Source organism: Zalophus californianus, chromosome 11 (assembly GCF_009762305.2).
Source record: "Zalophus californianus isolate mZalCal1 chromosome 11, mZalCal1.pri.v2, whole genome shotgun sequence".
Lineage (NCBI taxonomy): Eukaryota > Metazoa > Chordata > Mammalia > Carnivora > Otariidae > Zalophus > Zalophus californianus.
In genome coordinates this window covers 66,056,433-66,083,414 of record NC_045605.1, presented here as the reverse complement: position 1 = coordinate 66,083,414, position 26,982 = coordinate 66,056,433, and the positions used below count along the sequence as shown (strand labels likewise).

Here is a 26,982-nt window from a genome sequence, read left to right as displayed (position 1 = left end):
ATTCTATTTTCTGTCTCTATGAATTTGACTACTCTGGGTAAGTGGAATCAAACGATATTTGTCTTTTTGTGATTGTTTTATTTCACTTAGAATGATGTTCTCCAGCCACTGTTCATACATGTTGTAGCATGTGTCAGAATTTCCTTCCTTTTAAGGCTGAATAATATTCCATTGTATGTATACACCACACTTTGTTTATCTATTCATCTGTCAATAGACACTTGGGTTGTTTCTACCTTTTGGCTATTGTGAATAATGCTCCTATGAATATGGGTGTACAAATAACTCTTTGAGACCTTGCTCTCAGTTATTTTGGGTATATAGCTAGAAGTGCTAATTGCTGGATCATATAGCAATTCTATTTTTAATTTTTGGAGGAACTGTCATACTGTTTTCCACAGTAGCTGCACCATTGTACAAATGTTCCAATTTCTCCACATCCTCATCACTTGTTTTTTCCTTCCTTCCCCCCTTCCTCCCTCTCTCCTTCTCTCTCTCTCTCCCTCTCTTTCTTTCTTTCTTTCTTTCTTCCTTTCTTTCTTCCTTTCTTCCTTTCTTTCTTTTGATAGGAGGCATCCTAGTGGGTGTGTGGGTGTGAGGTGGTATCTCATTGTGGTTCTGATTTGCATTTCGCTAATGATTAGTAATGTTGACCATCTTTACATCTGATTATTAGCATTTGTATATCTTCTTTGGAGAAATGTCTCCTCAAGCCCTTTGCCCATTTTTACAATCAGCTTACTGTTATTGATTCGTATGAGTTCTTTATGTATTCTGGATATTAATTCTGTGTGAGATATATGATTTACAAATATGTTCTTCCATTCTGTGTGTTGCCTTTTCACTTTGTTGATTGTGTCCTTTGATGCACAGAAGTTTTAAATTTTGACGTCATTGAACTTACCTATTTTTACCGCAGTGCTTATCTTCTTTTTTCTCCCTTGAGAGTGAGTTAGTGGGAAGTGAGGTGACCTTAGCCATATTCTATCTCTGTTATTGGCCATTGGTGTGAAAAAGGAGAAGGAAGCTCCTTACTACAAAAGACAAAAGACCATTATCCCTCATGGAGACATCAGGACAGAGGGATTTAAATGCATCTGCTGAAGACTCCTGAGTTACAGAATGCTGGTGTAGAAGGGTTGGCTCTCAGAGAGCCCCTCTGACATCTGGCCCAGAAATCAAGCTGGAGGTGGCAGGAAATCTGACTATTGTGCTGGCCAGGACCTGTTTCCGGGACTGTCAAGGCCAGGGCTATGCAGGGGAGGTCTGCCTTGGGAGCGGGCCAGAACTAAGATGAAGTGAATGAGGTACTGAGGGCACTAAATTTAAAGAGACACTCACTTTCAGGTGCCAATCCCACATTTGCATAAGTCAGAGAGGGAATATCTCCTACAATTTTGCCCCCTGGGCACCTCCCTTGCCTCACCCCAGTCCTGGCTCGGCCTGGTGCCAAGGGGAAGGGGAGCCTGGCATCACAGCTTCTGTGTCTGAGTGAGGGAGACAGCTGTGTGGTGAAGGGCACACAGTGTGTGTGGCCCACATCACACGGATGAGTGCTCAGGCCAGAGTGTGCACCTGGTGGGCAGGCCCAGTAGATTCTGACTGTGAATAGACTCTCAGATATCTTCCCTTGGGTGGAAGATCAGACCTCAGAGTATGATGCAAAAGAGAGCATGTTCCTTTCTTCTCTTCATTCACAGAGCAAGCTGGCCCAGAAAGGGAACCCATGATACCGTGAAGGGAACTATATTAGTTATCTATTGCAACATAACGAATTTTCCCAAAACTTAGTGGCTTAAAGCAACAATATTTATGTTTTCACTGTTTCTGTAGGTGAGGAATCCAGGCACAGCTTACCTGGGCTCTCTGCTTCAGGGTCTCTCACAGTCTGGAATCAAGGTTTCACCTGGGGTATAGTCATCTCAAGGCCTGACTGAAGAAAGATCTTCATCTTAAGCTTGCTTGTATGTCTATTGGCATACAAATTTCTTCTAGCTGTTTCTTCCTAGCTGTTGGCTGAGGCCTCTGTCAGTTCCTTGCCATGTGGGCCTCTCCAGCATGGCAGCATGCAAGCCACCAAGCTGAGAGGGCAAGAGAGAGAGAGAATTCAAGTAAGAATTCCAGTATTGCAAAGGCTGGAAAGCTAAAAACCACATTTCCCAGACTCCTGTGCAATCAGGGATCCAGAGGTAAGTAAGGTAAGTAAGGCCCAACTACCAGATGCACTAGGAGAGCTGAGTGGAAGCCAGGCAGAGACCACACCTCTGCTGCTCCTGCTGCTTCTGCTGGCATTGCCATGGAGGGACTGACTGAGATTTCTCTGGCAGCATGAAGGGACATCCTAGTGTCCGGTCACTAGCCTCAGGGATGCTGGTGGCCTTGTGGCAGGGGCAGCACTGGTTCTGGAGTAAGCAGCTTCCTCGGTGGCCCAGATCTTCTTTGGGAAGCTTTTCTGAAAGCTCCACCCGAAGTCCTTTCTAAATTCCTCCTAGTAGTTCTATAAGACAATATCCTGCCATAAACCCTTTCTCACTTAATCTAGCTGGAGTGGATTTTGTTCTCTTCAACTAACCAGTACAAGTGGGATGGATGGAGAAACTTCAATTGCTAAATTGCTCTTGGAGAAAGCAGTGTGTGTGTGTGTGTGTGTGTGTGTGTGTGTGTGTGTGTGTGTGTGCTGGAAGGATACTTTGATAAGTGCTTGGAGAGGGTGTGGTCCCTCTCCCCACCAACTGTCACCTCATCCTTCCTGGGGCCAACATGTCAGGGGACACTAAGGCTCAGGAACTTTAAGAGTAGCTCCTGAAAGACAGGAAGAAAGGGACAAAAGTGTGGAGAGAAGGCAGAGGAACTCAATGGATGACTGAAGGCCAGGTGCTGTATAACATGATCCCTTTACAGGACCCCCTTTCTCATGGTTTATAAAACTTGTGGTGTGACTGAATTTTTTTTTTTTTCTGTGGAAACCAAAGGAGTGACTGACTTTCATGCTGGGGAGGATGTAGTATGGGGCCAGAAGTGGTATGTGAGAAAGCCGGGATTTTGAGAGGTAGAAGGGCCAGGAGACCAAGGTCCCCACACGGAGCCAGACGAAATATTGGAGAAGGTGTGGAACTCCCTAGTCCATGGGATTCAGAAGTCCAAGCCCACCTCACTTGGACATCAAGGAGTGGAGGCCCTCAGCGGACATCTGGAGTACACATGAGTAGCAGCTGGGACTGGTTCCTTTCCGTTCTGCTTGGCCCTTTACCTTACAGCTTGATCTCTCCCTCAGGAACTCTCCAAGTCCTTACACACCACAGTCCTTCAGTGCTGATCATGTTCTCATTTATATTTATGTGCTTTTTTCTTTGTTTGTTTACCTTCTCTGTAAGACTGTTAGCTTATGGAAGGTAAAGGCCTGAGTCTAATTTATCTTTCAATATCTGAAGTTATTACATGCACAGTGTTGTGTGTACGTACCTGCATGCATTTTCCTGGGGGAGGGTACTCAGAGCTTTAACCATATTCTGAAAGGCATCCAGGACCTAGAAAATGTTTAGAAGCTGCATGAGGTCTTTTTTTGGACCCCCCTTTTATTGCTGCTGTTCAAGAAAGAGGCATTTTATGGCTAAAGAAGATGTGATACACACACACACACACACACACACACACACACACACACACACACACACACAGGAACACTACTCAGCCATCAAAAAGAATGAAATCTTGCCATTTGCAACAACATGGATGGAACTAGAGGGTATTATGCGAAGCGAAATAAGTTGGTCAGGGAAAGACAAACACCATATGATTTCACTCATATCTGGAATTTAAGAACAAAACAGATGAACATAGGGGAAGGGAAGGAAAAATAAGACAAAAACAGAGAGGAGACAAACCACAAGAGACCCTTAACTCTAGGAAACAAACTGAGGGTCGCTGGAGGGGCATTGGGTGGGGTAATGGGGTAACTGGGTGATGGGCATTAAGGAGGGCACTTGATGTAATGAGCAATGGGTGTTATATGCAACTGATGAATCACTAAGTTACCTCTTAGTGATGAAATCACTAAGTTACCACTATATGTTAATTAAATTGAATTTAAATTAACAAAAGAAAAGAAAGAGTCATCTTTCAAATGTCAAATTCATTTCATCCTCATGCTTGTCTTCCATCGAGGGTGTGTACCCATGGACATCCAAGGCTCGTGGGCTATGCAGGAAATCTAGGCTTCTGGTTTCAAGATTCTGTCAATTAGGGCTTCAGCCAAGAAGTGTATGTTTATCGCCTCTTCCCCAGATGACACCCTTGCCTTGCCCGGCACTCAGAGAGGTTACAAGCCAGACGGACACCAGGCAAGTCCCACTGAGGGTGAGATCCATGGTTGTTGTGTGCTTTCCAGCCTGCTGTCTCTTAAGCTATATATTTAGGCAAGTGAGGGTGGAGATGGCAGTCTCCAGAGAGTGTCTGGGGTGGTGTGTATGTAGGAGGTGGTGCTGGGCAAGTGAGAGATGGGGGAGACTGCCATGTGATGCTGATGCATTAAAGATTGAAGATAAGCAGCTAGAGCCCTGCCCAAGTCAGTGTCTTCGCAGCCCAGGGCGGGTGGCAGATGAGTCTGTACAACCTGCATATCTCAGCCCAGAAACCACAGGCAAATACCAGTGAAGCAAAGTTGGCTTCCCAGCACTGCTGAGTTTATAAACTTTCTCAAGTTCCCATCTTCATCTCTCTCTCTTTTTTAAAGATTTTATTTATTTGACAGAGAGAGCACAAGCAGAGGGAGAGAGAGGGAGAAGCAGGCTCCCTGCTGAGCAAGGAGCCCGATGTGGGACTCGATCCCAGGACCCCGGGATCATGACCAGGGCCGAAGGCAGCCGCTTAACCGACTGAGCCACCCAGGCGTCCCCCCATCTTTATCTCTTAAACGAAGCCAGCAACACCTCATATGGCTGGCAGCTTTGCCCGTGGGTATGTAGATGGGTTCAGTGAAGGAAACAGTAAAAGTCTGGAAAAGGCCAGATTAATTTTTTTGTTGTCATTTTATGGATTTTATGGAGTAATTAGTTGGTAAAATGAAATGGCTTCCCTCTCAGTTGCAGTGAAGGCTCAAGATCCTGGCCCTTTCCTAATTAAGATCACCTCTGAGTGCTTGCAACAGGGTGACCTCACACTTGCCTAAGAACAGAGAAAAGTTGAAGTTGAGGTGGCCAGAAGGAGGGGACACTGGAGGGAAAGTTTAAGGAAGCTGTCCATGTGCTCTGAGTCCTTCTACCCCAGCTCTAGAAGAGGCTCTGCAAGGCCTGAGCGTTTTTTACCCTCAGGAAGTCACCCGTCATTTGGCACATCTGCCACCGCAGAACCATCCTCACCAGCCACAATCTCATTAGCGCTTTTTCCCTGGATATCCACGAGCCTGTGTCTGAACACCGGCGCCACTGCCACGGGTGTCTCAGAAAAAGCAAACACTCCCATGGCAGGTTTGTGAGCAGAAATGGCAGAAGGGATGGGAGCTTAGCCCATGCCTGACTTCTCCTCTTCAAATCTTGCTTTTGTGCATCTTACTGGGAAATGTAGTTTTATCTTATCAGCTTCTGGAATAGGGGAAGGAGGCTGGAATGGGGTTCACTTTATCTAACACATTCCTACTCACAATCCAAGGCCCACATCAAATGCTATTCCTCTCAGAGACTCCTCTCCCGCTTGCCTCCCTTCCCCCAGTAGAAACTTCCTTCTCTGTGCTCCCAAAGCTTAGGTAAAATGTTGGTCTCCTTTGTTAAGCGGAAAGTTTCTTGAGGGCAGGGATTTTGTATGTCTCATTTCTATGTCTCTTGCACTTATACAAGGACTGTTAGGTAATAGCTATGCCCACAGATTTTTTGATACCTCTCTCTTCAAAAAGTGGAGCCTAATTCCCCTCTTTTTGAGCCTGGACTACAATGACTTTCTCCTAGAGAACAGAATGTGGCAAAGTGATGTGTGGCTTCTGAGACTAGGTCATAAAAGATGCAGCTCGATTGCTTTTGGATCCCTGGCTCCCAAGGTTATGACACTCAAGCAGCCCTAAGGAGAGGTCCAGGTGGCAAGGATCTGAGGCCTCCTGCCAACAACCAGCACTAACCTGCCAGGTGTTTCCTTCTTCCAGGAGGGAGACTCCCATCTGACCTGGGAAGACAATCAAGGACCTTCCCTCCCCAGTCCATTAAAGTGGTTAACAACCACAGCCTGTTGACTTATCCTCTTTATTTCCTGTGAGGTGGGGCATGGTGGACAGAAGGCATTGAGACCAGACAGGATAGAAGTGAGGCTGGGAGGTCCCTGTTTTCACTCAGTGTTTCTGGTTGGCTTTGGCTAAGTCTGACCGATCCTGCCGAGAAGGGTGAGGAAGGGCACCTGCAGCTCAGGGTCCCCTCACCTCTCCTCATCGAAGAGGATCTTGTGGTCCTGGTGAACCCCAAGTTTCCAGCACAGCTCTTACCAGAGGAAGGAGAGCCACTCAAGAAGGGGTCTTCCAGCCAGGGGGCGGAGCAAGATGGCGGAGGAGTAGGAGACCTGGATTTCGTCTGGTTCTGGTCTCAGGAATTCAGCTGAATAGGGATCAAACCGTTCTGAACACCTACGAACTCAACAGGAGATCGAAGAGGAGAGTAGCAACAACTCTCTGAACAGAGAAGCGACCACTTACTGGAAGGTAGGACGTGCGGAGAAGTGAATCCAAGGCGATATTCGGGAGGATAGACGGCGGGGGAGGGGGCCTCCGTCGGCTGCTTCTGGCAAGTGATAGAGCCGCGGAGCACAAAATCGGAACTTTTAGAAGCCACTCCGCTGAGAGACGTCACTGCAGTGGCTAAGCGGGGGGTGGAACCCTCCCGGGACAGTGTGGTCTCAGGACCCTCGGGGTCACAGAAAGACCGGGGGTGCCTGAGTGTGGCAGAGCTCCCAGGTACCGGAGCGGGGAAGCCGGCTGCAGAGACGGAGCCGAGGCGTGGGCTCTCAGCTCGGGGTGGCCATAAACTGTGATCCGCGGCCCAGTCGGGCCACTGCTCCTCCAGCAGGGACCCAACAAGTGGCAGAGCCGGGGAGACTCCCCTTCCTCCCCCGGGGGGAGCGGCGCAGGAGCGCACCGCAGGGATCTGCTGGGTTTGGAGACTCCACACGGGGTCGGGGGCCAGAGATAGAAACGCTCGGTCACAGGCCGGGTGAGCACGGAGTGCGGCCGGAGACCGGGGAGACGGGAGTGACTGACTGCTTTTCTTTGGGGGCGCACTGAGGAGCGGGGCCCCCAGTTCTCAGCTTCTCCGGGTGGAGATTGGGAGGCCACCATTTTTGCCCTGGTCCTACAAAGCTGTACCGAGAGCTTGCAGGGAACAAAAGCTCCTGAGAGCAAACCCGAGCAGCTTGCTTAGCCCGGACTCACAAGGGCAGGGCAATTCCGCCTCCGGCAAAGACATTTGGAAACCACGGCAACAGGCCCCTCCCCCAGAAGATCAGCACGAACAGCCAGCAAGCCAAGACCAAGTTTACCGATCAAGGAGAATGGGAGAACTCCAGCGATAGGGGAATACTACACATAGAATTCATGGCTTTTTTTTTACCATGATTCATTAGTTCATCAAAGTTAATTTTTTTAACTGTTTTTTTTTTAATTTTTCTTTTTCCCTTTTTCAACCAACATCTTATTAATCCCCTTTTTAAAAAAAACATTTTTTATTTTTCATTTTTAGAGTCATATTTTATCCCTTCATAGTAGTTACCCTTATTTTTGGCATATATATATAAGTTGTTCTCTCTTTAAAATTTTGAGATACAGTTTCTTCTAACAGATCAAAATATACCCTAAATCACTAGTGTATGGCTTTGTTCTAGTCTCCTGCCTGATCACATTCTCTCCCTTTTTTCTTTTTTTTTTTTAAATCTTCTTTCTTTTTTCAAACAACGTATCAATTCCTTTTATAAAATCTTTTATAATTTTCATCTTTACAGTCATCTTCCATCCCTTCATTGTATCAACCCTTATTTTGTACACATATGTCTTTCTTCCTTTAAAATTTTAGGAGGCACTTTTTCCTAACAGACCAAAATACGCCCAAAATCTAGTGTGTGGCACTGATCTATGCACTAGCCTGATCATATTTGATCATATTCTGCTTTTTTTGTATTGTTCTGTTTTTGTTTTTATCTTTTTTTTTCTCTCTTTCTTTTTTCTTTCCTTCCCTTTCTTTTCCCCTGGTTTCAGGTCTTTTCTGATTTGTATACAGTATATTTGCTGGGGATGTTGTTAACCTGTTAGCATTTTGTTCTCTCATTCATCTATTCTCCTCTGGACAAAATGACAAGACGAAAAAAATCACCTCAGCAAAAAGAACAAGAGGTAGTACCGTCAGCCAGGGACCTACTCAATACAGACATTAGTACGATGTCGGACCTAGAGTTCAGAATCATGACTTTAAAGATACTAGCTGGGCTTGAAAAAAGCGTGGAAGTTATTAGAGAAACCTTTCTGGAGAAATAAAAGAACTAAAATCTAACCAAGTCGAAATCAAAAAGGCTATTGATGAGGTGCAATCAAAAATGGGGGCACTAACTGCTAGGATAAATGAGGCAGAAGAGAGAATCAGCAATATAGAAGACCAAATGATGGAAAATAAAGAGGCTGAGAAAAAGAGAGATAAACAACTACAGGATCACGAGGGCAGAATTCGAGAGATAAGCGATACGATAAGACGAAACAACATTAGAATAATTGGGATCCCAGAAGAAGAAGAAAGAGAGAGAGGGGCAGAAAGTATATTGGAGCAAATAATAGCAGAGAACTTCCCTAATGTGAGGAAGAAAACAGGCATCAAAATCCAGGAGGCACAGAGAACCCCTCTCAAAATCAATAATAATAAGTCAACACCCCGACATCTAATAGTAAAACTTACGAGTGTCAGAGACAAAGAGATAATCCTGAAAGCAGCTCGGGAGAAGAGATATGTAACCTAGAATGGTAGAAATATTAGATTGGCAACAGACCTAACCACAGAGACCTGGCAGGCCAGAAAGGACTGGCAAGATATCTTCAGAGCACTAAATGAGAAAAATATGCAGCCAAGAATACTATATCCAGCTAGGCTGTCATTGAAAATAGAAGGAGAGATAAAAAGCTTCCAGGACAAACAAAAACTAAAGGAATTTGCAAACACGAAACCAGCCCTCCAAGAAATATTGAAAGGGGTCCTCTAAGCAAAGAGAGAACCTAAAAGCAGCATAGATCAGAAAGGAACACAGACAATATACAGTCACAGTCACCTTACAGGCAATACGATGGCACTAAATTCATACCTTTCAATAGTTACCCTGAATGTAAATGGGCTCAATGCCCCAATCAAAAGACACAGGCTATCAGATTGGATTAAAAAACAAGACCCATCGATATGCTGTCTGCAAGAGACTCATTTTAGACCCAAAGACACCCCCAGATTGAAAGTGAGGGGGTGGAAAACCATTTACCATGCTAATGGACACCAAAAGAAAGCTGGGGTGGCAATCCTTATATCAGACAAATTAGATTTTAAAACAAAGACTGTAATAAGAGGTGAGGAAGGACACTATATCCTACTTAAAGGGTCTATCCAACAAGAAGATCTAACAATTGTAAATATCTATGCCCCTAACATGGGAGCAGCCAGTTATATAAGGCAATTAATAACAAAAGCGAAGAAACACATTGACAACAATACAATAATAGTGGGGGACTTTAACACCCCCCTGACTGAAATGGACAGATCATCTAAGCAAAAGATCAACAAGGAAATAAAGACTTTAAATGACACACTGGACAAAATGGACTTCATGGACGTATTCAGAACATTCCATCCCAAAGCAACAGAATACACATTCTTCCCTAGTGCCCATGGAACATTCTCCAGAATTGATCACATCCTAGGTCACAAATCAGGTCTCAACCGGTACCAAAAGATTGGGATTATTCCCTGCATATTTTTAGACCACAATGCTTTGAAACTAGAACTCAATCACAAGAGGAAAGTTGGAAAGAACTCAAATACATGGAGGCTAAAGAGCATCCTACTAAAGAATGAATGAGTCAACCAGGAAATTAAAGAGGAATTTAAAAAATTCATGGAAACCAATGAAAATGAAAACACAACTGTTCAAAATCTTTGGGATACAGCAAAGGCAGTCCTGAGAGGAAAGTATATAGCAATACAAGCCTTTCTCAAGAAACAAGAAAGGTCTCAAATACACAACCTAACCCTACACCTAAAGGAGCTGGACAAAGAACAACAAATAAAGCCTAAACCCAGCAGGAGAAGAGAAATAATAAAGATCAGAGCGGAAATCAATGAACTAGAAACCAAAAGAACAGTAGAACAGATCAACAAAACTAGGAGCTGGTTCTTTGAAAGAATTAACAAGATTGATAAACCCCTGGCCACACTTATCAAAAAGAAAAGAGAAATGACCCAAATCCACAAAATCATGAATGAAAGAGGAGAGATCACAACCAACACCAAAGAAATACAAACAATTATAAGAACATATTATGAGCAACTCTATGCCAGCAAATTAGATAACCTGGAAGAAATGGGTGCATTCCTAGAGATATCAACTACCAAAACTGAACCAGGAAGAAATAGAAAACCTGAACAGACCTATAGCCACTAAGGAAATTGAAGCAGTCATCCAAAATCTCCCAACAAACAAAAGCCCAGGGCCAGATGGCTTCCCAGGGGAATTCTATCAGACATTTAAAGAAGAATTAATACCTATTCTCCTGAAACTGTTCCAAAAAATAGAAATGGAAGGAAAACTTCCAAACTCATTTTATGAGGCCAGCATTACCTTGATCCCAAAACCAGACAAAGACCCCATCAAAAAGGAGAATTACAGACCAATATCCTTGATGAACATGGATGCAAAAATTCTCACCAAAATACTAGCCAATAGGATCCAACAGTACATTAAAAGGATTATTCACCACGACCAAGTAGGATTTATCCCTGGGTTGCAAGGATGGTTCAACATCCACAAATCAACCAACGTGATACAATACATTAACAAAAGAAAGAACAAGAATCATATGATCCTCTCAATAGATGCAGAAAAAGCATTTGACAAAGTACAGCATCCTTTCTTGATCAAAACTCTTCAGAGTATAGGGATAGAGGGTACATACCTCAATATCATAAAAGCCATCTATGAAAAACCTACAGCGAATATCATTCTCAATGGGGAAAAGCTGAGAGCTTTTCCCCTAAGGTCAGGAACACGGCAGGGATGTCCACTCTCACCACTGCTATTCAACATAGTATTAGAAGTCCTAGCCCCAGCAATCAGACAACAAAAAGAAATCAAAGGCATCCAAATCGGCAAAGAGGAAGTCAAACTCTCACTCTTTGCAGATGATATGATACTGTATGTGGAAAACCCAAAAGACTCCACCCCAAAACTGCTAGAACTCATACAGGAATTCAGTCAAGTAGCAGGATATAAAAATCAATGCACAGAAATCAGTGGCATTCCTATACACCAACAACAAGACAGAAGAGAGACAAATCAAGGAGTCAATCCCATTTACAATTGCACCCAAAACCATAAGATGCCTAGGAATAAATTTAACCAAAGAGGCAAAGGATCTGTACTCAGAAAACTATAAAATACTCATGAAAGAAATTGAAGAAGACACAAAGAAATGGAAAAACGTTCCATGCTCATGGATTGGAAGAACCAACATTGTGAAGATGTCAATGCTACCTAGAGCAATCTACACATTCAATGCAATCCCCATCAAAATACCATCCACCTTTTTCAAAGAAATGGAACAAATAATCCTAAAATTTGTATGGAACCAGAAGAGACCCCGAATAGCCAGAGGAATATTGAAAAAGAAAAGCAAAGCTGGCGGCCTCACAATTCCAGACTTCCAGCTCTATTACAAAGCTGTCATCATCAAGACAGTATGGTACTGGCACAAAAACAGACACATAGAGCAATGGAACAGAATAGAGAGCCCAGAAATGGACCCTCAACTCTATGGTCAACTCATTTTTGACAAAGCAGGAAAGAATGTCCAATGGCAAAAAGACAGTCTCTTCAACAAATGGTGTTGGGAAAATTGGACAGCCACATGCAGAAGAATGAAACTGGACCATTTCCTTACACCACACACAAAAATAGACTCCAAATGGTTGAAAGACCTACACGTGAGACAGAAGTCCATCAAAATCCTAAAGGAGAACACAGGTAGCAACCTCTTTGACCCCAGCCGCAGCAACTTCTTCCTAGAAACATCGCCAAAGGCAAGGGAAGCAAGGGCAAAAATGAACTATTGGGATTTCATCAAGATAAAAAGCTTTTGCACAGCAAAAGAAACAGTCCACAAAACCAAAAGACAACTGACAGAATGGGAGAAAATATTTGCAAATGACACATCAGATAAAGGGCTAGTATCCAAAATCTATAAAGAACTTATCAAGCTCAACACCCAAAGAACAAATAATCCAATCAAGAAATGGGCAGAAGACATGAACAGACATTTTTCCAAAGAAGACATCCAAATGGCCAACAGACACATGGAAAAGTGCTCAACATCGCTCGGCATCAGGGAAATCCAAATCAAAACCTCAATGAGATACCACCTCACACCAGTCAGAATGGCTAAAATTCACAAGTCAGGAAACAACAGATGTTCGCGGGGATGTGGAGAAAGGGGAACCCTCCTACACTGTTGGTGGGAATGCAAGCTTGTGCAACCCCTCTGGAAAACAGTATGGAGGTTCCTCAAACAGTTGAAAATAGAGCTACCATACAATCCAGCAATTGCACTACTGGGTATTTACCACAAAGATACAAATGTAGGGATCCGAAGGGGTACGTGCACCCCAATGTTTATAGCAGCAGTGTCCACAATAGCCAAACTGTGGAAAGAGTCAAGATGTCCATCGACAGATGAATGGATAAAGAAGAAGTGGTATATATACACAATGGAATATTATGCAGCCATCAAAAGGAATGAGATCTTGCCATTTGCAAGGACGTGGATGGAACTGGAGGGTGTTATGGTGAGCGAAATAAGTGAATCAGAGAAAGACATGTATCATATGACCTCACTGATATGAGGAATTCTTAATCTCAGGAAACAAACTGAGGGTTGCTGGAGTGGTGGGGGGTGGGAGGGATGGGGTGGCTGGGTGATAGACATTGGGGAGGGTATGTGCTATGGTGAGCGCTGTGAATTGTGCAAGACTGTTGAATCACAGATCTGTACTTCTGAAACAAATAATGCAACATATGTTAAGAAAAAAGAAAAAGAAGAAGACAGCAGGAGGGGAAGAATGAAGGGGAGTAAGTCGGAGGGGGAGACGAACCATGAGAGATGATGGACTCTGAAAAACAAACTGAGGATTCTAGAGGGGAGGAGGGTAGGGGAATGGGTTAGCCTGGTGATGGGTATTAAAGAGGGCACATTCTGCATGGAGCACTGGGTGTTATGCACAAACAATGAATCATGGAACACTACATCAAAAACTAATGATGTAATATATGGTGATTAACATAACAATAAAAAAATTAAAAAAAAAAGAAGGGGTCTTCCAGACCCCCCCTTCCCCCAGACTACCCTGGTGCCCTGTGTGCAGGCGAGTGGTCTGGAAAGGCTGTTCTGTATAGCAGAGAGAGAAGGGCTCTTACCCAGCAGTAACACAAGATCATTAAGCCAGCTCTCCAAGCGATGCCTCCAGCAGAGGGGTGTATTTCTCAGCTTCTTGAGGAAGTTGGGGATAAGTGAACAGCTAGTCTAAAGCAAACCAGCTTAGGGTAAAAATTGGCTTCTCCAAGAAGGTAGAGCTTTGGTAATGCTCGGTGTGTTTTCCCCATGCTGGAATTCTATATCTTTTTTTTAAAACTTACATAATACATTTTATTGTAAAATAAAGTTCAAACTACTCCAATTATATGGAGTAAAAAAGAGAATGTTCCCTTTTACCATCCACCCCCTACCTCATCCTATTTCCTCCCCACAGGTAACTAACTACTGCTAAGAGTTGGGCATGTAGCCTGCCAGACCTCATGTAGGTGTCACATGTTATATATATTGCCCTGCAACTTGTTTGTTTTTTCATTTGATGACAAATCACCAACACCTTTGGTTATGTTAGTATGTACAGATCAAATTTGCTGTGTTTTCTAACAGCTATCTAATACACTGTAGTGAGAGAAAAAATGGAAGTATGCTGAGAATAACCACTTTGCACAGCCTTCCATGGAGTAGGGAGCAAGGATGTTGACAGGGTACCCAATGGGTTGGTGGGCAGTCAGGATTGAGTTGTGGAGAACTGAATTGCTCCTTATGAGAGCAGGGGAGGCACTTGGAGCCTGTGGCCACCTCAGGTAGAGAGGTGGGAAGGGGAGAGGGAGAGTGGGGAAGTAGGAGGTATTGACCAGATGGAATATGAGGGCCTGCAAAGTGACCCCTCTGTGCAGCCCTCACATCTTTAGCACGTTTACTAAGTTCATGAACAGATATGTCCCCTATCTCTTGAATGTTTCCTTAGCACAACTTCATAAGCGTGCTATTACTGGGTCAATTTCTAGGAATTTCTTTATGGCTCTCGTGACATTGTTAAATTGTTATCCCAAAGGGCTGTAAGAACTATGCTGCTACTTATGCTGCTCCCCTTTGTGTGTGGGGGAGGTTGAAAGGAACCCCAGCTTAGGATGCACATTTCTTGAATCTGTCAGTTGAGATGCTCTTCACAAAGTCTGACAGATCAACATGTAAATATGGATGCCTGCTATGTGCCAGTCCCTGTGCCACACTATGATGCCACGGAGGCTGAGCTGGCTCAGGTATCCAGCTTGGCTCCTAGCTCCTAGCTCCACGGTGCTGACAAGCTTGGGGGTCAGGGCATGGTACAGAGGGTGGCCACAAACACTAGGGAAGCCACAGGCCAGAAGTAGTAAACGTGTGGCATCTATGCTCCACTCCCCATGTCCATACTTTTGTCTAATGATTGATCATGGATCTTTCTTGCTGATCCCAGGTGCTTCTTCAGAATCCTTCTCAACATAATGCTCCTCCAGGCAGCTACTAATCAATCAGAATGGATTGAATAGGACATATTTTCTCTCTCTTCTATAAGCTCAACCTAATATGGGATTCTGAAATTTTGTTTTTTTTCAAAATGTGTATTAGATTAGAATATACGACTAATGACATTTAAAGTGCTTATCCATGTCCCACCAAAGGTAAGTGTGCACACTTGAGAAAATCCTGGAACGGTGTAAAGATGGGTGAGCAGAGGGGAAGCAAGTCCCCTGCTACCAACTTCCTGAAGGCCAGCCTTAGTCCCATCCGGTGAGCCCAGAAGCTCATATCTGAGACCCCAGACACTTGGGGAAGCAATGGTGGCTGGCTGATAGTTGCTAGGAAACACTCAGGAAGTGGCTGGGGCACATCTGCTGGGCCTGTTGGTACACTATCTGGTAGGAAGTGAGGGCTTGGAATCAGAAAAGAAAAGAGGAAGGGATGTTGTGCCCAGAGCTGTTAAAGGCCTTTCATGATTCTTGGACTCGAATTACAAATAACAGGGGCAGGGGAACCCCAAATGAAAGCCAGAATAGCTCTAAGTCGACAGCTGGGTGAACTGCCTTGCAGGAGATGTTTCCCATTTGCTTCATTTGCATGAGGGTACTTATTTTTCTGGTGGTTGGGCAAGAAGCCTCTTCTCTTCTCTCTCTTGTTCCCACTGAAGTCAGACCCATGGGAATCAGCTTCAGAGACCAGTTACTTCTGACCTTGGGCAGCATCTTCCCTGAGGGGCTCCTATGGCCACTCCCCAGCCCACCTTCTGACCAGCCCTGGGATCCCTTTCACCCTGAATTGAAGCCTTTTTGGTCTTTATGGGTTTCAGATCTTGCATTTCTCCCCCTGTCTTGTCCTTGGTCCTCTCCAGGCTCAATTTCACATAACTGCCCATCTGTTTCCTGCTTATCGTAGATTCTCATGGGCTTCTCTTAGTGCCCAAAACCACTCACTCTGTAGAACTGTGAAGGAGCCTGTCAGGTCCATGAATATTGGCCTTATCCTCTGGCCTCCTCTGCCAGCTGGGCCTCAACTGTCAGCCCTTACTGGCCTGTTAGCTATCCTGGCTCCTGAGTGGCCATCTGGGAGCTGCCAAATTGTTGTCTATCCTGTGTGGCATGGCAGGAAGCCCATTGTGTTGACAATAGTGAATTGAGTGTGTTCACACAGACAGTAAAATAACCAGGCATAGCTCACATAAGCCTGGGACACAATATCCCTTCTGTCTGAGGCAGTGATGGATGGTATAGAAAAGAACAGGGATTTCAGAGTTAGGCAGCAGAGGTCAAATCTTGGCTCTGCAACTTAATAGCCTGGGCAGATTTTTTAATCTTTCATAGTCTTAGAGTCCTCATTTAGAAAATGAGGATATATAAAAGTACCTAACTCATTGGGTTGTTTTAAGGATTAACTGAAATTAGTGATCATGGTTTCTAGTGAGAATTTTTAAATGGTAAATGTATTAGTTTATTAGGACTGCCATAATAGAGTATCACAAAGTGAATGGCTTAAACTTTGAAATATTTTGCCTCACAGTTCTGGAGGCTAGAAGTTCAAAATCAAGATGTCTGTGGGATCGGTTCTTTCTGCAATCTGTGGGGGAAGGAGGTGTTCAGGCCTTACACGTTGGCTTGTAGATGGTCATGTTTTCCCTGTGTCTCTTTACATGGTACTCTCCCTGCATGTGTGTCTCTGTGTCCAAATTTCCTTTTTTTTTTTAATAAGGATACCAGTCATTGGATTAGGGCCCACCCTAGTGACCTCATCTTAACTAATTACATCTGAAACAACCCTATTTCCAAATATGGTCACATTCTGCAGTACTTGGGTGTTAGGACTTCAACATGTGAATTTTGGGGTGGCACAATTCAACCCATAATAGTAAGCTATCATTATAAAGCCAGCCTGCCCTCAAGAATGACATTAAGGAGGAAGTTGCAGTGTCCCCAGGCTTGGCCACACCCCAAGGGCTCACTGTCCAAGCTACAGGTCATTATTTGTCAGGAGCTCTTATAAAGCCATGATTATTGATGGGGTTTTAGTGGAATTAAATGGTGACCATTCAAACTTACACAGTGAACCACAATCTACTTGAAATACCATTGTATCAGTCACTGGTAATGGTAGGTCTATGGGTGACCTCACAAGCCTCCAAGTTCATGTGTAGGAGCTAACTGTGAAAAGATTTTTGTTTTTCCTTTTCCCTAACCAGTGGTAGCAGTGGTCATGGGGTAGTGATGGTGGTGGTGATGGTAAACTCCCAAGTGTCAGACAGACTATACTTGAGCCTGGTGTCCATGTTGGATCTCTAGGGCTGAGGTCCAGGGCTAGCTCTTGACTCTGCTCACTTCCTCTTGTCCTACCTCCCACCCAAGTCAATATGAAGAAGCTCCATGCCTCAAAGCAAATTCCAAAATCATTGGGAATTCATTCCTTAAGAAGTGGAGGGGAGGGTGGCCCACCACTCTCCCTGTTCTGTAGAAAAGCTGGGCTCCTATGGAGGCAGGAGTACAAGCAGTACCCAGCAGCTGACAACTGGGCCTTCTTTATGCCACACCAATGGAAGTAGGAAAGCTGAAAGCAGAGGGATATTGAGGTTTGTGCAGAGTGGGATGGAAGACCTTTCATGACCTCTATAATCTTCGCACAAATATCCATCTTGGTGCTGTTCACTGGAGCCCAGTGTCATGGCTGATTCTCCCTATCCCTCCTCCAAGGGAAGCCATATTCAGGAAGTCCCTGCCCTGAGAGTGAGGCATGACAGCAGGGAGCGCAAGTGTCTGGCATGCCCACTTCTGGCATTAACATCTCAACCCCTCCGCACCCCAGTGACCTGTAGCTTGGACAGTTGTCATGTCTGCTTCCCACCAGGTCAAGGCTATGCCTCTGAACATTGTGGTAGGATTTGTATGGCTGGAGATAGTTGTGAGCCCTTGGGGTGTGGCCAAGCCTGGGGACACTGCAACTTCCTCCTTAATGTCATTCTTGAGGGCAGGCTGGCTTTGAGGGGGACATGGGGACAGATCTCTATCTTTTCTCTCTTCTATTAACTATCTCAGAATTCCCTTTCTTTTTTTTTAAGATTTTATTTATTTATTTGACAGAGAGAGACACAGCGAGAGAGGGAACACAAGCAAGGGGAGTGGGGGAGGGAGAAGCAGGCTTCCCACCAAGCAGGGAGCCCGATGCGGGGCTCGATCCCAGGACCCTGGGACCATGGCCTGAGCTGAAGGCAGACGCTTAACGACTGAGCCACCAAGGCGCCCCTCAGAATTCCCTTTCTAATTTGATCTTCTAGCTCAGCTCAGTTTCAACAAATATTTATTGAATATACACACCATGCTAGCAATTCAATACATGGTACAGCCCTCAAGGAGATTAGTTCAAATAAGGGTTACAAAAAGGCAAGGAAAGGGGTGCCTGTGTGGCTCAGTTGGTTAAGCATCCAGCTCTTGGTTTCAGCTCAGGTCATGACCTCATAGGTTGTGAGATCAAGCCCTGTGTTGGGCTCTGCATTCAGTGGGGAATTTGCTTGAAGATTCTCTCCCTTTGCTCCTCCCCCAACTCTCTCTCTTTCAAATAAACAAACAAATAAATAAATCTTAAAAAAAGACAAGGAAAAATTAATTGGAACATAGGCAGAGAAAGGGATGGTTATTTTTATTTATTTATTTTCTATTTTTATTTTACTTTTTTATTATGTTCAGTTAGTCAACATATAAGTACATCATAAGTTTTTGATGTAGTGTTCAGTGATTCATTAGTTGCATATAACACCCAGTGCTCATCACAACACATGCCCTCCTTAATACCCATTACCCAGTTACCCCATTCCCCTCCCTTTTGTAACCCTCAGTTTGTTTCCCGGAGTCCAGAGTCTCTCATGGTTTGTCTTCCTCTCTGATTTCTTCCCATTCAGTTTTCCCTCCCTTCCACTGTGGTCCTCTGCAGTATTCCTTATGATCCACATATGAGTGAAACCATATGATAATTGTCTTTCTCTGCTTGACTTATTTCCCTTAACATAATCACTTCCAGTTCCATCCATATTGATGCAAATGGTAGGTTTTCATTTTCATCCTTTCTGAACAGTAGGGAGGTTCCTCAAGATGTTAAAAATAGAGCTACCTGGGGGTGGGAGGATGGGTTAGCCTGGTGATGGGTATTAAAGAGGGCACGTTCTGCATGGAGCACTGGGTGTTATACACAAACAATGAATCATGGAACACTACATCAAAAACTAATGATATAATGTATGGTGATTAACATAACAATAAAAATTTAAAAAAAACTAAAAAAAAATGGAGCTACCCTATGACCCACCAATTGCACTACTAGGTATTTACCTCAAAGATACAGATGTAGTGAAAAGAAGGGGCACATGCACCCCAATGTTCATAGGAGCAATGTCCACAATAGCCAAACTGTGGAAAGAGCCGAGATGTCCTTCAACAGATGAATGGATAAAGAAGATGTGGTTCATATATACAAGGGATGGCTATTTAGATGATAAGTGCTAAGAGGCAGAGAAAAATGAGGATTTACTTCCAACTAGAAAGGCTTCATGGTGGAGGTGGTATTTGTCTTGAGCTTTGAAGAATGGCTAGAATTTCAATGGAAGCAGTGAGGGAGAAAGGCTTCGGAGTGGAAAGAACAGATTGAGAAAAGATAGGAAGTTTAGAACATGTAGAGCATTATGGGAGAACAAGTGTTTAGGTGTGGCTTGAGCATGGGGTGGAGGGTTTATGTGGGAGTAGAATAGGAGATGAAACTAGAAAGTTGTGCCTAGATTGTGTAGGATTCTAGATGTCCTACTAAGGGACTTAGCTTTTGTTCTATAAGTGATGAGGATGTTCAGACCAAGTACAAGCTGATCCAAATTGTATCTTAAGAAGACTGATCAGGTAGCTTTCTGTAGCTATGGATTCATGTGGTAGAGGCTGTGGGTGGTGGAGGGCGGGGGGAGCACAAGCTGGAGGCTGCTGCAATGGTCCAGCAGAAAGATGGTTGGGCAGGTTTCACAGGTTAAAGACAGAATGGATGAATGGTCACTTAGACTAGGATGAGCAGGAGAGGCTAGGGACCAGGACTGCCCCCTCTACCCCAAGCTGGGCAGCTGCTGGAGGAAGTGACACACAGAGGATTCTAACTGGCATAGGTGGTGAGCAAGGAGTAAGCAGCAATTGTCTCATGTCCTTCAAAAGCATGGGTCTAAATTAAGCTGGTGGTGAGCATGAGGACAGGAAAGCCCAAGTCCACAACAGCTGGACTTGGGCTGGAATTCTTGGCAGGTGCCCTGAAGTCAAGAGTTCTGTTATGGATCCTGCCTTGTTGTATGTTTTGACTGGGCACTTTCTCCATTCTGGCCTATACTCAGGACTCGGTCAGATAAGCAAGTATCTGGGCAAGCTTGTCTTCCATGTTTGCCCTTATTTGTTATTCCATGTTTGCCCTTGGACTAGAGTCCAAGAATTGCAAATTCCACCCTCTGGCCTGATCCCTATAGCCAGAGCTTCTTCCTCAAAGCCTCTCATATTTTCCAAGACTCAGCCTTCAGTTGTAAGAAAGATGTAATGAAAGTACTGGTTCTGTGCTCTTAGGGGTCTTCTGATATCCCTAGACATGCTTCTTGAGTCTCTTCTCACTTTTCCATTGCTCTTTCCATGAGATAGCAGAAATGGGGATTAGGGGCAAGTTTGGACAACCTCAGCAGACCCCTTATTACATCCCAGATGCAAGGTCCAGGCATGTGGCCCAGGCCAGGGCAGAGCAAGAGAACAACCACCATCTCTTCTCCCAGAGCCCAAGGCAGCTAGGCTAATACTCCCCCATGTTTACTAGTTAAATCATCGCTGGTTCTGCAGGAATGGCCCTATACTTGTTAAGTAACTTTAGCTACTCCACTTTGCAGGGATACCCCACTCCTCAAATGCTGGACATTGGATCAGGTCTTACTTTTTTTTCTTTTCCTTCACACTGTCTGGAATTTTTGCTGCTTTACTGACAAGCTACAATATAGAGAGGTCTTGATTAAGCCTTTGGCCTTCTCCTCACATAGGCTCTCCTGGGTTTCTGTAACTCAGTTGTCAGCTGGGGCTTCCTTAGTATTTGAGCTCTGGAAGAGATTGCTCCCAATCCTCAATTCCACAGTCCAGGGAATTCCAAAGTAAGTCTTCTGTGAATTCTGGTGCTTCTGCTTCTGGGCTCTTGCAAGAGTCCACAAGAGATCAATTCAATGAATATTTGTGAACCTAGCAGAGGGAGAGGGGGCATATCCAAAACCTTCTTGTTGGTTCCTTTCTCTTATTTCCATCATGTCTTCCTCCAGAGTATCCAGAAGTCTCCTTTTTTTCTTTTAAATATTTTATTTATTATTTGAGAGAATGTGAGAGAGTGAGGGAGAGAGGACAAGAGGGGGTCAGGGAGGGGCAAAGGGAGAGGGAGAAGCAGACTTCCTGCTGAGCAGGGAGCCCAACACGGGGCTTGGCTCAATCCCAGGACCCTGAGATCATGACCTGAGCCAAAGGCAGATGCTTAACTGACTAAGCCACCCAGGTGCCCATCCTTTCTCCTTTACTGTGCAGAGCTGTCCCCCATCTGACCCTTCTTTTCCAGCTAACACTCAGAGTTTTGACACTCCACATTCTACCCCAACAATTTTCCACGTTTTTCTCAACAAAGCAGTTCTCACCCTTGAAGGAATTCTAGTGCCAACTCTTACAATAATAAAAATTTTTCTGTCTGATTTCACATGTATCAAACTCAGAGTTGGGTTTTTAAAAGTTCCCTCTAGCCATTAGGATACTGTAGATGCAATTTAATAGAAACTTAATTCTAAGTGTCCTACATGTTAAAGACAGTTATTATCTCACAAAATTAGAAGCCCAGAGACAGGTTGGCTCCAAGCCCCAGGATCCCAGCTCTGCCTCTTGGTTTTGTCCCAAACTTGCCCTCAGACTGGTAGCAAGATGGCTACTGCAGTTCCAGGCATCATAGCCAGACCCCACAATGTGCAGAACAAGAAGGGGTGGTTCTCTTCCTACATCTTTTCCTTTTTATGGAGTACACTTTTCCCAGAAGCTCCTCAGTAGAAGTTACCTTCCCATCTAATTGGCTGGATTTGGTCACATGCCTAAACCCACAGCTGGAAAGGGGAATGGGATCTGTGACTGCTTAAATTAAGCAGAATCATCCCCTGATGATGAGATATGGTAGAGTCCATTGAAACATGAAGCTGTGTGGATGCACAAACAAAAGTGGGGTGCCTCCCACACAGAGCACTGCTGTGGCTCTGCTTCCAGGTCCAGAATTGTGGCTAGCTGCTGTCTCCTCCCCCAGCTTCAGTCTGCTCCTACAACCCCCAGCTGGAGAGGACACCTGGTAAAACTGAACATCTCTGCCCTAAAGCTATTCTTCTTCTGCACTGAGGACAAACCATCTCCTTGCAATAGAATATTCTTATGTTTCGAGGAATTATTCTCACTATTTCCTTGTTTAGAACATACTAGCAATCTTTTGCAAGTACTTGCATAGATTATTTTTTGAGAGAAGTTATAGGCATTTGGGGGATTCCAAACCTTCCATTTCACATGAGTTTGTTAGAATTGGTTGGGTTTGTGTGTGTGTGTGTGGGGGGGGGTTCTTTGTTTTGTTTTGTTTTTTGCCTTTCACTAGTTAGAACAGTGGTTCTCAAATTTCAGTGGGAATTTCTTAGAAAGCTCATTAGAAATGACCGAAGTTTATATTCTACTACCTCCAACCTGGAACAGAATTTAGAAGCCTAATTAAAAGCAAGCATAGTAGGTGATCACATGTTGGGATTCACTACTTTAGGAGAAGGCATCCAGATATAAGCCTGCTTTGACAAGTTAATTGGAGGGGGCCACAATTCCAATTTCATGTAATTCTATTTTTATTTATAGAAGGGATTTTGTTGAATGAAAACCAAATGTAATATGAATTATAGGTCATTGGGAGACTTCCTTTAAGTACATTCACAAATCAGAAAAGAAAGCTCTCTCTTGGTGAAGTGTCTATCTAATTTTTGGTTCAGAGCATATGGTTACCCTTCTAAGGCTAAATGTTAGGATGCCATTTGTTCAGTTGAAATGGTGATTGCTGGCACCTGATGCCAAGTATGGAGCTGCTTGGACAGTCTGGACCTGGTTCTTGGAGAATTTTCAGTGTTTTAAAACTCCTGAGTTGTGTTCTTCACTGATAGGATTTGCTTCTTCTAGAAATGGAGACCTCTTCTTGTGAATTAGGACAAGTTGGCCTTGTTTGGAGCACTTGTTGCAGGGTCTCTCACTCCCTCTCTAACAGAGCTGGAAGCTCCCAGTGAGCGATGGACTTGAGGCAGGGAGGTGGCCATTCTTGGCAGATGAGGAAGGGGCATGAAATCCCGCACACTCCAGAGCAACTTTGACCTTTAGAGCTGGACCTGGGCAGGTTTATTTTTTGACTTTTGGGATATGGAGACAGAATGGGGGTCCTTCACTGGGCAGGATCCTAGCACTGTAGTAATAGAGGAAATGTCTAAGAGAAAAACAGACAAAGATATGAAATAGGAAATAGAGTCAAATTAGAAGAGGAAAAGGTTGAAGAGGCAGGTATCAGATCAAGGGCCCCAGAGGGAGGCAAGTGAATATTGTGATTTAGGGAGAATTCTGGAGTTATACAGATTTTGTTTTGAATCAGAATTTGGCTACCTGCTAGCCATGTATCCTTAGAAAGGATACTTTACCTTTCAAAGTCTTAGTTTCTGTAATAAGAAGGGTAATAATACTACCTACTTAAAAATTCTTGTGTGGATTAAAGTAATTCATATGAAGTGCTTACCAGTGCCTATCTAGCATAGTCACCATTGATTTACTCTATATTGTCATAACCATAGACTACCTTCTTGATTTAGTTTATAATCAGTATGAACTGCCTCCACAACTTGGAGTACAACTAAAATCACCTCTCTTAAATTTTCCAAGCACCCACGTACCTATCTTTTAGCAGGATGTCCAATATTTTCCACTTGAGATATACACTCCCTTGAATTTTCTAATAACCTCCGTTGGCTCATTCAGTCCAGAGGGATAGTCAGTCCTACAGCCAAATGCTAGCCAGAGAAAGAACTCTAGAATCTCATTGGTCCAATGATGATGTTGTCACTATTTCTGTTGCCATCATATGGTGTCATAATTGAAAACAGGTCCCATGTAGTTGTGGATCATCGCCATGATATTGCCCTCATTGGTCTAAACTTTGTAGTAGATTGTCCTTACTGGGCCCTTCTTGCAAATGGATTGTATTTCTCACTCTACTGCTGTCCAGCTTGGCCCGATGACTTGCTTTGGCCAATGAGGTGGAAGTAACATGTGCTACTTCTAATCAGAAGTTTTTTGGGAGGGGTTTCTTTTCTTAAAAATTTGAATTAAATTAACATACAGTGTATTATTAGTTTCAGAGGTAGAGTCCAGTGATTCATCAATCTTATATAATACCCAGTGCTCATTCCATCCAGTGCCCTCCTTAATGCCCATCACCCAGTTACCCCAACCCCCAACACCCTCTCCTCCAGCTACCCTCAGTTTGTTTTCTATGATTAAGAGGTTCTTTAAAAAAAAAAGAGTCTCTTATGGTTTGTCTCCCTCTCTGATTTCATCTTGTTTTATTTTTCCTGGGTTTTTTCTTTTACTAACCAAAATCATGCTGTATGTATTGTTCTTTGATGTGCTTGTTGGAGATGTTCTCAATCTAGCACATTCCTTTTATCCATTATATATTGCACAGAATTAGTGTCACTATTTGGGCTGCTTCATTCTGCTGTTATAATTATGCCCACTTTTGTGCATAAACTTGAGCACAGGGGCTGGAATTTGAGGGGAAGAGTGTCAGTTTGAGCCCTTGTCAATCTGAGGTGAAGGCGTGTTGACTTGGCATTGAGCAGGTGGCAGGCTGTGCATGCTGACTCGGGCAGGAGGGCGGCTGGACTGTGAATTTGGAATCCACAGGCTGATGGCATCATGTGTGATGGGGATGTGGCTGGTTTTGCTTTTAACTTCTGTTTTTCTGGGAAACTCTATCTCTCCTTCTATTCCAAATGAAAACCTTGCTGGATAGAGTATTCCTGGCTGTAGATTTTTTTTTCCTTTTAGCACTTGGAATTTATCATGCTGCTCCCTTTTGGCCTGCAAAGTTTCTGCTGAAAAACTCACTGATAGCCTTATGGGGTTTCCCTTGTATGTAACTGCTTTCCTTTCTTTTGCTGCTTTTAAAATTCTCTCTTTATCACTACTTTTGGCCATCTTATTTACTTTGTGTCTTGGTGCAGACCTCTTTGGGTTGCTTTTATTGGGGGTTCTCTGTGCCTCCTGGATCTGGATTTCTCTTTCCTTCCCCAGATTCAGGAAGTTTTCAGCTATTATTTCTTCAGATAAATCTTCTGCCCCCTTTTCTTGCTCTTCTCCTTCTGGGATCCCCATCATGTGACTGTTGTGCTTGACAGTGTTGCTGAGTTCCCTGGGTCTATTCTCATTTTGACTATTTTTTTCCCTTCATCTACTCAGCTTGATTACTTTCCTTTACTCTGTCCTCCAGGTTGCTGATTTGTTCTTTTACTTCCTTTTGTTTGTTATTTATTCTAAGTGGTCTATTTTTATTTTCATTTAGTGAGTTCAATATCTCTAATTGGATCTTTTTTAGGTCTCCTATCTCTTGGTGGAGGGTGTCATGAAGGTCCTACACTCCTTCCTCAATTCTAGTGAGTATCTTTATGAGCATTACTTTAAAATTCGCTATCAGACATATTATTTATCTCCATTTTGTTTAGGTCTCTTGCCATGATTTTGTTCCGCTTTTTCATTTGGGACATATTCCTCTGTCTCCCATTTTGTCTATTGCTGTGTTTGTTTCTATGTGTTAGGAAAGTCGGCTATGTCTCCCGCACTTGAAAGTAGTGGCTTTATAAAGAAGCAGGCTTATAGTGCCCCGCAGTGCAATGTCTCCTTTTCATCAGAAAATGGTGCTTCAGGGGTATCTTCTATGTGTGTTGCTACAGGGGTGTCCTACCATTGTGGTGGAGCTGTGTTTGCCTTCAGTCCAGTCTGCAATATGGCTCTCTGCCTATTGTAGGCAGAGTCTGGTCCCTGTGATGTTAGTGGGCTGGTCCAGGGTCACCTTGGTTTGAGCTGAGTCAGACTAGGTGTTTGCCAGAGATGAAGTAGCACCAAACTGCAGGACACTTTCCCTGTGTTGTCTCCTGAGAAGTTTTTGTTGGTGGGTGGTGCCTGCAGTCAGAACAGCTGCCTGTCCCCAGCCCACTGCTAGGGTCACAGTAAGACTGGCGTGTGGTTATCTTCCCCTCTCTCTGGAGCAGAACTCACTTTGGAGTGGTGTTGGCCCTTGTCTGGGCTGCTTGCAAACTGCCAGGCTTGTGGCACTGATTTGATGGGATCTTGCCAAGAGCGATCGGAGCAGGAGGATCCGCTTCGCTGTGGCCTCTTGTCTACATCCGGCTGTGGAGAGCCTGTTCTGTCAGTCTTCAGGTTGCTTTCTGGGTTATTTATGCCATTGTGGGTGTTCTCTAGGTGGCCACATAGCAAGAAGTGAGCCCAGGGTCCTCCTACTCTGCCATCTTCCCCGCAGCCTCTGCTCTCTAATCAGAAGCTTTAAAATCCATCACAATCTGTCTTTTCCTCTGTCACAAAAATGGCACTGTCCCATGTAGGAATTACTCGTCAGTTTGAGGCCTGGAGTGAAGAGTTCATGGAACAGAGCTATGGTCAAACCATAGCCAGCATGTAATATGATTAAGACTATTTACTATTGTAAGCCACCAAGATTTTGGAGTTGTTTGTTACTATAGCATTATCTTCTTTACCTGGCTGATATACACACCTGGGTCACAGGAGAGCCTCATA

The 26,982-nt window shown here is 44.0% G+C and overlaps 1 long non-coding RNA gene across 1 annotated transcript; it reads right to left on the bottom strand.

Moving 5' to 3' along the window:
* Nucleotides 1–1,805: 1,805 nt before the first annotated feature.
* LOC113913804 lies at nucleotides 1,806–24,134 on the bottom strand. Its single transcript, XR_003517270.1, has 3 exons — nucleotides 24,063–24,134; nucleotides 3,463–3,527; nucleotides 1,806–2,081 (listed from the first exon to the last, which is right to left on the bottom strand). It is a non-coding gene; the product is annotated as an uncharacterized LOC113913804 (long non-coding RNA).
* Between the last annotated feature and the right edge of the window lie 2,848 nt (nucleotides 24,135–26,982).